Source organism: Microcebus murinus, chromosome 15 (genome assembly GCF_040939455.1).
Source record: "Microcebus murinus isolate Inina chromosome 15, M.murinus_Inina_mat1.0, whole genome shotgun sequence".
NCBI lineage: Eukaryota > Metazoa > Chordata > Mammalia > Primates > Cheirogaleidae > Microcebus > Microcebus murinus.
Window position 1 is genome coordinate 41,366,770 of NC_134118.1, and position 11,155 is coordinate 41,377,924.

Consider the following 11,155-nt stretch of genomic DNA (forward strand, 5'->3'; position numbering starts at 1 on the left):
GATACTCGGGGGCTTGCCGTGGAGAAAGTGTGTCAGGGAGTAGAGAACCAAAGGTCCTAATTGTCTCCTTTATTTTGTGCAAGGTGCTGGTCATGCTTGTCTGTGACCCTGACCCATTCTACCCTTCACCTGGGTTCCATCTTAACACAAAAGGACATGTTCTCAGCGTACTGCAGCCAGATGAAAGGTTTTGAACCATGAGCGCTGCATTACTTTCCTGGGGACAAAGGCAGTGCTGTGCTGTGGCAGACACACAGGCTTGCTCTCTCATCTCCACCAGCCATGCTCAAGTACCAAGCCCAGCCGGAATGACGACATCCGGGGGAACAGAAGGGCTTAGCTCTCTCCTCTCTGCAAATAAATGCATAGAAAGCGTTGTATGTGCTCTACTGAGGCAGGCTCCTTGGGCTTATAAACAAGTCTAGAATGCTGGAAATGAGAATCTCATTTATTTATTGACCCAAAAAATCAAGTGCTTGTCATGTGATAGGACCCATGGCAGGTACTGGGGAAGGAGTGAGGGGTGAGATGGACGTGGCCCCTGTCTTTATAGCGTGGGTGGCGTCACAGACAGCACACAATTACACGAGCTAAGATTAAAGTGCAATTGTGTGAACTGATGCATATATAGAAGTAAAATATGCAGTGAGAACATGTGACAGGGTGACCCGGCCCAGGCTAGGGGATTGGGAAAGCAGCTCTGAGGAAAACAGCACTCATGCTGAGACAGGAAGATGGGTGTTGCTTAGCCAGATGAAGAATGGGGAAGAATGCTCCAGTCTTGGGGAAAAACAAACATGAAGACCCCAGGATGGGCAAGATTTTGCACATCTGAGGAGGAAACTGAGGTCAGCACAGTTGAACACACAGATGAGATTCGCATGGGCAAGACTGTGTAAGTCCTTCTGGGAATTTGTCCCTTGTGCAATGGGAAACCATTGAAAATTTTACATAGAGGCCGAGGGGCGATATTTTTACAAGTTCACTTTGGATGTCCTGAATAACTGGCAAGGTGGAAAATGGAGGTGGGAAGAGGGGCTAAGCGACTATTTTGACAGTTCCAGTGAGAGATGGTGGTGATTAGACTATGGGGTGGCAGTGGGAATGGAGAGAGATACATGCACATATGTGAACTGGCTTTTGCCCAAGCCCCACCTGGGCCATATCTTTTTTCACAGCTAATTTGGCCAAAGTATAATATTTAAATCATACCTTCTTTTCCAGGAAAGAATTGCCTCTCTTTCTGTAAATGGGCACAACAATACTTACATCATCAAGAATAATACTTACCAGCCAGGCACCACCAACAAGACTTCAACAGTGTAAGGTTAATTCATTTATTGGATGATAATGGATTAAAAGTGAAGCTATATTACCATGTTTCCCCGAAAATAAGACCTACCCATAAAATAAGCCCTAGCAGGATTTTTAAGCATTTGTACAATATAAACCCTACTCTGAAAATAAGACCTAGTGATGGGCGTGGGTATACAGTGTATCTGCACAACCCATGCATTTCGTCGGGGAGTAGTAAAGAAGGCGAGCAGCCCTTCTCATCTGCCCCATAAGAGCTCTAGTGCTCGACATGAGAGACTGGGGCCAATGGTTCTAAAGGAAATAGAGTCACAAGAAATTCAGGATGGAATTCAGGCTTTGGAGAGTTATGATGATGTTCCAGAAAAAGATGACTTAACTATATTCGAATAAATGTAGATTGTTGTACCATACTTAAAAATAATAACACATCCTCTGAAAATAAGCCCTAGGGTGTCTTCTTGAGGAAAAATAAATATAAGACCCTGTCTTATTTTCGGGGAAACACGATACTTGTACCCCCTGATAACGTATCCTCTGTACATTGAGAACAACTGGTTGTAGGTAATAAATAAGATTATAATTTAATAAGATTAAAGGAAACCTAGGCTTATCATAAATAACTTAAACCACCAGAATTACAAATGGACAATATGTATTTTATTTAAACCATCAATACTTCCTTACCTACGTGACTGACAAAGGCTACTCCATGTCTTCATCCTTTTGAATCCTGTCTGCTTACCCTAGCTGGCCCTTCACTGCTGGGCTTTCTCTGATGTCTGGTAGAATCCTCTGCATTTCCACTTCCTTGCTGTGTTAATTCTTCTGCTCCCTGCTTTCCTCTTGTGTTTCTTCCTCTTTTCCTGTTTGTTTGAGTAGTTTTCTCTTTTTCTCTCCTGTTTACCTTTGACCTGTCATTTCTCTTCTGCTGCCACACGCTCCACTTGTTTCTTGCCCTCTCCTTCTGTTCTTTGCTCTTTTTTCTATTCTCTTTATTCTACTCTCACTGATGGTTTCTCTCAAGAAAGTCTGCAACTTTTCGTAGGAGGGAGGGAGGTTAAATTCCCAATTTACCATATCAGGAGTGAAGCCTGTGTCTCTAGTAAAGTCAGAAGAAAAAGCTGATTGAAGGTGCCAGAGAGGGCCGGGCGCGGTGGCTCACGCCTGTAATCCTAGCTCTCTGGGAGGCCGAGGCGGGCGGATTGCTCGAGGTCAGGAGTTCGAAACCAGCCTGAGCAAGAGTGAGACCCCGTCTCTATTATAAATAGAAAGAAATTAATTGGCCAACTAATATATATATACAAAAAATTAGCCGGGCATGGTGGCGAATGCCTGTAGTCCCAGCTACTCGGGAGGCTGAGGCAGAAGGATCACTCGAGCCCAGGAGTTTGAGGTTGCTGTGAGCTAGGCTGACGCCACGGCACTCACTCTAGCCTGGGCAATAAAGTGAGACTCTGTCTCAAAAAAAAAAAAAAAAAAAAAAAAAAAAAAAAAAAAAAAAGGAAGTGCCAGAGAGCACTAACCTGACTTCTGGGAAACAAAAATATGTGATAGAACAAGAGACTTCCCCAGGCTTTACAAGCACCACTTTCTTTTTCTATGAGGTCAGCTTGGAAACTTGAGTTCTATGCTAAAGCTACTGTTTGAGGAGTAGGCATTTGTTGCCAGATGGGGGTAACTATTAGCATGTTTTTTTTTTTTATTTTATTTTTTTACTGCTGTGACAGTCTTCTATTAGCATGTTTTATGTACTAATATCATCATACGCAGAGTAAATTGTGAAGTGACTACACAGTCACAGGAGATCAGTGGTCACAGAATTTTAGAACAGGAAGGGAGGTTAAAAAATTTGGATAGCATGTTAGTTTGAAAGAGTAATTAGGTGTCATCTACCAGGAGGAGGCCTTATGGCAGAGGAATTGAGGACAGGCTCATTTTCATGGGAAAGAGAGGAAATAACAACTTGAAGGGAATAGAGAATGACTTGATTCTCCATGAGGCCTGTGAGAAGAAGATGTCAGGAAAAAGGCCATCAGCCTGAGACACAGCAAAGAATACAAGTGATGTCCCCACTGTATCTCTGGGCATATGGGGGGTGCTGGACCAGGTGTGTGTAGCTTCGACATCAGAGACTACATTCACACACTCATGAACTTTAGCAGCCGAATCCCAAAAGTCACAGAAAAAGGATATGAAGCTTGAAGTCATTTATGTATTCCTTCCTTCCTTCCTTCACTCATCAAATAATTATTAAGCCCTTACTATGTACTAGGCACTATTCTTGCAATAAGAATGTAGTAGTGAAGAAAACAAAGTCCATGTCCTTAAGGAACTTACATTCATGTGTAGGAGATAGATAATAAACCCCAAACCAGTAAATATACTCTTACTATTATACCTGCTAGTACTGCTAAACTCTTATATAATGTTTACAATTGGCCAGAGATTGTTTCCATTATTTTCCATATATAACTCCTTTTTTTTTTTTTTTTTTTTTTTGAGACAGTCTCGCTTTCTTGCCTAGGCTAGAGTGAGTGCCGTGGCGTCAGCCTAGCTCACAGCAACCTCAAACTCCTGGGCTCAAGCCATCCTCCTGCCTCAGCCTCCCAAGTAGCTGGGACTACAGGCACAAGCCACCATGCCCGGCTGATTTTTATATATATATATATTAGTTGGCCAATTAATTTCTTTCTATTTTTATGGTAGAGACAGGGTCTCGCTCAGGCTGGTTTTGAACTCCTGACCTTGAGCAATCCACCCGCCTCGGCCTCCCAGAGTGCTAGGATTACAGGCGTGAGCCACCGCGCCCGGCCTATATAACTCCTTTGATACAACCTTCTTTTAAGGTAGGTACTATCATAATTTTACAGACGATGCACAAATAAGTGATGTGCCTTGCTCAAGGTCGCATGTCCCTAAGTGGCAGAGTTATATGATGTCAGTGGTAAGTATTATAAAGAAAAATAAAGGTCAACACATTCCATGTACAGATTTGGCCAATGGGGGTAGTGTAAGAGAGTAACAGCATAGTCTTTAGAATCTGAGTTCTTTGATCAATGTGCTACATCCAAGCTCTGTGGCATTAGGTAATTACATTGTTTATTTTGGACCTCAGATTTTTCACCTGTAAACTGGGGTAATAAAACCTAGTTAAAGGGATTTCTGTAAGCATAAAATAAGATTAAATTATATAATTATTATAAAGACTTAATGCAGTCCTGGCATATATATATGTGCATATATATTTATATATGTGTGTGTGTATATATATTTAGTATATATATGTCAAAATTAAATAACAGGGCTTGAAGCTCAGCAACAGCCAAAAACAAAATGAGAAGACAAACTGCTTATGGCTGAATGTTTCTGAAACAGAAAATAATTGTGTTTCCTCTAGGATTTAGTAACCCACAGGACTAAGAAGGAATACACGAGATTCAGATCTTTCCAAGTGAAATGGATTCTTTCAAGAAATTCTCGTTTTCAACAGATACATGAGGGCAGAGGCTCCATGAAGTGTTCAGAGTCACTTGTGGGTGACTGGAGAGAAGCCCTAGGGGAAGCCCTGAAGTTGGAGTAGGTCACACAGCCCCTTTTGGTGGTAGAACACAGGGCCGAAAGTGAAAGGGCTCCAGCCTGGAGCCTTGTTATTGAAGGCATTTTACCTGGCAAGGTAGAGGTGGCTCTTTATACAGATCTAAAAGAAGAGAACTTGGCCTGAAGCAATGACGTCTGTTTTCATTAGTCTTACACATCCTCCTAATTCTTCTTTTTGCTTTTTCCAGACTCACTCTGTTCAGCAGGAACTTAAATCATGTTTCCCATTATTGTACAATGAAAAAAAATTGTCATTAATGTATTGTTCATTTTTTTCTGTTTCTTATAATCAATTATATTCTTTGCTTATCAGTTATGTTTTATTATTAACAATCTGGTTCATTCAAAGGATAACTCTGAGAGACATGTTAATTTGCGTTGGTTGTTTGGCATATTAGAAAAACAGAAGTCTCATGAGCTCAGAGTGAATTTTTTGGTCAGTCAAAAAAGCGTTAGGAGCCATGACTACTGCCCAAGTTCAAAATTTTAAAAAAAGTTCCGTGCTGGTGTTAAGATGTGCATTGGCATTGAAGTCAATGCTCACGGTTTGAAAGTGAAGAAGAATGGATTTTATGCTAGATTTTGCCTACACTGTCTTCTAATACTTTTAGAAATCCAATAAATTTTGTGTTCTATTATAAAATGTGAAGTTTTAACACATGTAATATTCTTAATGAAAAATTTGGTTTTTTTTTATAAAAACATACTCTTTCAGACTACTCTCATTATTATTTAGAACATTCGAGAAATGTACTAGGTTGAAAGTGCTGGGATAAATAAGTTCCACATGTTTATCATTATCTATTTGAACAGGCTTCATCTGAATGCCTGAGTTCATGTGGCCTTTTGTTGAATATCTAATAAATGGTTGCAGGTGGTACACATGAAATGTGTTGCAGGTGGTACACATAAAATGGTTGCAGGTGGTACATACAAATCAACTTTGCTCTGTTCTTCTTGGTCTAGCAGATAGCCAGTGGCCACTTTTGAGCCTCTCTAAATGACACAGAACTGGAGTTCCCAATTGTTCTCTTGGCCTTATTTTTTTTCTAGGCTTGATTCAGATGCCTGATCCTTTTTAGATAAATTTCCTGAGACAAATCACCTGGAATGACTGACTGTTGCCACTGAAACTTAAAGTTATATTCCATGGTCTTATTTGTAGGCCTAAGTAGGTGCTCAGTAAATATGGATAAGTCTATTAATAGCATCACCACCACCCCCACTGCCAAATGTGAGCACTTAGCACTTTCTTCTTTTATTTGAAAGATCCTACCCTTTTAGTATGAAGCCATGCTGACATATGATGAATGGAGAATCAACATTTGTTACAGTATTATGAATTGTGGGGCCTTCAGAAGGGTTATGATAAGAGATTCAAAATGGTAAACAACACAAAGAAAAAAGCTTTAAGAAAGGTTTCAGGGAAACCAAGCTACAAACCTGAAGAGTGCTTTGAGTGAGATTGGAATAGTGGTCTTTTTGGAAACACACTGATTAGTAGCTCTAGATAGGATAGATGGACTTGTAGGCAACATTTTAGCAAAAAATTATTGCCTCTTTCGTATAAAAACATCAATTTCACATTAACTTTTTTCAAACTTTTTTTGCTGTGTTTCTAGCAAATCTAAAGCCTTATTCTCTATTTTTAGAAATGTGAAATATTAGAAGACATATGTCCTCATCAAATGGGATAACATGGATGTGAATATTTGACAAGAGAATTTTTTCTCTTGAAAGAGTTACATAAGAAACAAAAAGACCACTGTGGGGATCCCCTTGGCCAGAAATTACTTCAGCATCTGGTACAGTTTTCTCTTAATAAACGGTTGTTGAATAAATGAAGGAATGTACTGATCCATGAAGCGTGGAAACTGCAAAATCTTTTGAGTTTTGAGGATATAAAAAGAGAAATATTAACTTTACTCATCCTCTTTTTTCCCTAAGTTTATTAGAACTCACTCTCCATAACTTCAGTGTCACTCGAGCTGACTCTGCCTCTTCAGCGACTCTCCCCACCGATGGCCATGGCCAGCGGGTGCTCTCACAGGGAGGATAACAACACCCGGTAGAGACACTCAGGGAGTCTCTCTAGGCTTTGCTTCTTACCTAAGTTCTGTGTGTTCTTGCTCTGGCTTAGAATACCTGATTTCTCTGCTGTTGCTAGGCCATAATGATGCCCTTTACCCAGCCACTGCTGTCTACCTAGGTTTCAATTTAAGTATGAGCTTTGGCACCTTCCTTTGATCATACAAACCACAATCTGTGGAGTTTCTCTGCCTTCCTCTTGTTCCTTATTCAAACCTTAGGTCTCAGCCCACTGGTTACCCACCTAAATGGAAGAGTTGTTTGAACTTTAGTCTCTTAGTCTCTTTCCTACCTCTCAGACCATGCCTATAACAGGGGCTGCATATGCCCAGAGTTCCTTAACTGCCAGTGTCACTGACTGATTCGTTTCTTCTGGAACCTTCTACACACCTCTGAAACAAACACACCCCCAGAGCTTGAAACCACAGGCCTACAGACTCTTGCTTTTCTAGGTAGTCCACTGGAGATAAAGGTGAAGCCCAGCCTTCAGCAGAGCTTCTAAGGCCCATTGTAGCATGTGGCTCAGTAGCGCCCCCTACCGGGGGTGCTCTGATTATGGTCAATAGGACTGGGGTCTGAGTATTTTAACCAGAGCATTCCAAAACCCCAGGCTGGTGCCCAGAAATGTACTGGCAAACAGAGGCTCTGCCATCCTTTCTTCTTAGTAGGGGTATTGCTTGTATCTAGGTTTTCAGAGGGGCTGAGCCCACCTACCTGCTCTCATGCCTGGCAAGAGAGAGACAAATAGATGGGGTCTGCCCTCTACCCAGGAGCCCCAGGGCCTTCCAGCAGCATGTGTGGTGGTCCAGGCTGGAAGACGGAGAGAAAGTGTTCCCTGAGAGCAGCGTTCCATGAGCTGCTACCCTGCTCACAGCTGGTCTGTGTCTCTCTTGGGACTGAGGACTGTGCCGCTGCCTTAAGCTGATGTAAGGAAGTACTTATGAGTCAGCATAGAGTAGCCATCAAGAGCTGGGATGCAGCAGCCGCAATGACTGGACTGCAAGCCTGATTCTGCATGCATGACTCTGAGACTTTGAGCAATTTGATTGAAACCCCTGTAACTCAGTTTCTTTCTTATAAATTGATGCTTCATCATTCAACAACTCTTTATTGCACAACTTCTCTGGGAAGGGCATTATTTTAGAGGCTAGAATATAGCCATAAACAAACCAGATAAGTTCTCTGCGACTGTGCAATGTCAGTTCTAGAACAGATATAGACAATGTACAAGTAAATATGTATCACCAGGAAGATAAGAGCTATGCAGAAAAATCAAGCATGGTAAGGGAATAAAGAGTGATGTGGAGTATTTTAGACAGTGATCAGAACAGTCTTCGATGAAGAGATGACATTAGACCAGAGGTCAGAATGCAGTGAGGAGTGAGCCATGCATGTAACTGGGGAATGGTGTTCCTATCAGAGGAAAGTACAAATGCAAAGACCCTGAGGCTAAGGTATGCCTGGGATATTGACATTATCTATTAAATGCAATTGTTGTGAGGTTGACTGAATTCATTTAAGTACTTTAAATTGAGTCTGGTACATAAATATTTTTTGGTTAATGTTAGTTGCCACTATCAGACTCTTCTGATAATATATATATTCTGTCCCAGTTGGTCCAGTTCCCCACCTGACTCGAGGCCTCCTTGATGTCTGGGGACACTGCCACCTGCTGCTTCTTGTTGGTAGACCATTGAGTATGAGTATCATGCTGAGAAGTTGATGCGAAGTCTGATCTTCTGCCCTTTGTTCTCCCTTTATGTTGGCTTCTCCTGGCTAGACATTCATTCAACTCTTTAAGTCAACTCTGTTTTTCTGCTTTATGTGAGATTTCTATCATCAGTGTTGTCTATGTCACCTGCCAAACCTCAGTTCACCCTCCAACAAAGTGCCAAGGATCCAGGATAATTGTTGTTGTATAGAGAGATGCCTTTGAACACAGAAGACTGTTCCAAACACATGTTTCACTAGAGCCTGTGCTTTTGTCAAATGGTTGTCTCCCTCTTGGAGTCTAAGAAGCCCCAGAGGAAAATAAAGACTCCAAGTTATAGCAGAGTTCATCAGACCACCCACCAGCTCAGTGGAGGCCTTGGTAATCTTATGGAAAAATAAATGGACAAGCTCCCACAGAGCCACCACTGCCTCAAAGCATTCACCATTTAAGGCATGTACTTGTTTCCAATAACTTGTTGAAATAGCTCTGTTGAATATATTTGTAATTTGCCATTTAAAAAAAAATCTTCCTTCTATATGCCTATAGCCTTGTCCATACCTGGGGAAAGTGACAAGTGGAAATGGCCTTCTAGTCCTTTCTGAAGGCAATGTCTGGCTGTACACAATGGTGTCATTTAGTATATGCAGAAGCCTGGCTACCTATAGGACTTGCTTAATATAGTACCCTACATTACATCTTATGGTCAATAACAATGACATCAACTACAACAGACAATTACTTGAGAGCCTATTAAAAGCCAGATGTTATGCTAGTAAATTTTCATTTATTATCTCATTCTAACCTCTCACCAATCCTGTGTAACCCAGATACTCCATACATCAGCAGGTTGCAAGATCACATTTCCCATTAATACCCAAACCATAATAATCTGGGTCTCCTTCCCTCATCACTGTCGGAGGTCCAGTGTCTTTTCTAGTTTCCCTCTCACGAATTTCTCAGAACCTCTGGGAAATTCTTCCTGTTCCCAAACCCAGCTATCTGTGCCATGTTGTTCTGGGTTTGGGCTACTGCTGGGCTCCTCTGCAGGCCTCTTCTTCCTGTCCCAAGATCCATTCAGGCAGTGGCTGCTGTTGTCCCCAGCACAGCTTTGTCTCAAGTGTAGGGTCAGATGCTTCCCCTATTTCCCTACATGACAGGGAAGATCAAGCTGTACTGTTTTAGCAAGCTCCTATGTTGGTTTGGGGGAACAGCATGGAATAACATGCAGAGGACTTGAAATTGGCTATTAGATATGGTTGTTGTCAGAGTTCTCGGGCTCAAGCCCCTGCTGAGGCTCAGCATATAGTGCACTGATCTCTTAGCTCCTTTCTTCCAAGGTGTTGCAGGGAGCAATTGAATGTACTGCCAGGGGGATGTCCTTGCAAATACCTCATAATCTGAGCCCAAATTTCATTTTTCTCTAGCTCTAAACAGAGAGATAGTTATTCCATATTATCTAAAATCTAAACCTTGGTCTCTCATTGTCCACTCTAGGATGAAGAACCACCCTCATCTCTAGCTACACGGCCTTTCCCTGAGGTCCCCACCAAGGAGGGGGGACCAACATAACAGACCAACACGGGGACATTTCCCCATTTCTGAGTTATTCCCTCTTGACTCATCCCACATGAGGCCTAAATCGAGCCGTTCAAATTGAGCCTTAGCATTCCCAGTCCAGTCCCGGGCAGACATGAGCTGAGATCAGCTGCCACGCCTTGCTTGACACCTTTCGGTCTCTGTTCCCGACCTCCACCGTGTTTTGTGTGTCCCATTGAACTCTCGCTGCAGTCCTATGGAGCAGGTATCATCACTACGCATTTTGTCATTTACTATGCACAAAAAGTCTATGAGACTCAGCTATTATTAGGTCCTTGTCACAGGTAAGGACACCCAAGTGTAGAAAGTGTAAATCACCTGCCCTAGGTGGTAGACATTTTTACACCGAGAGCACCCTATGTGCTCCACAGGCCTTTGTCTAATGCCACCCCCTTTGTCAAGGGTATTTTACTGTCCCTATAAAACCCCTCGCCATTTCATTAACTACTACTGTGTCTAATTTACTTTCTGGCTTTGGAGCAGGCTGTTCAGATGGGTAAGCATCTATCTTCAAGTCTATCCCCAGAGATGGGTCACCAAATGAGGCAAACTACTGTGTTTTCAAACGTGCCACCCTGCTCTATGCACAGCGACAGCACAGCCTCCACACCGCAATCTCAGGACCTCTGCAAAGACCCTCCCTGTCCCCTGCATCCAGAGATCTTCCCTCTCTGAACTGCTATAAGCACTTATATATTTTTTTCTTATACCACATAACATAGGATTTTATTATTGATTACAAAAGGTCTTTATTTACCACTAACAGATAGTCTTACATTGTTCTCCCAGGCCCTTTGGACTTGTCTTCCACATAAAATTCAAATGCCCTTGAAGGTAAGGACG

General features: G+C 42.0%; 1 pseudogene; it reads right to left on the reverse strand.

Moving 5' to 3' along the window:
• Window positions 1–267: 267 nt before the first annotated feature.
• LOC109729252 (uncharacterized) lies at window positions 268–943 on the reverse strand (annotated as a pseudogene).
• Window positions 944–11,155: the final 10,212 nt, after the last annotated feature.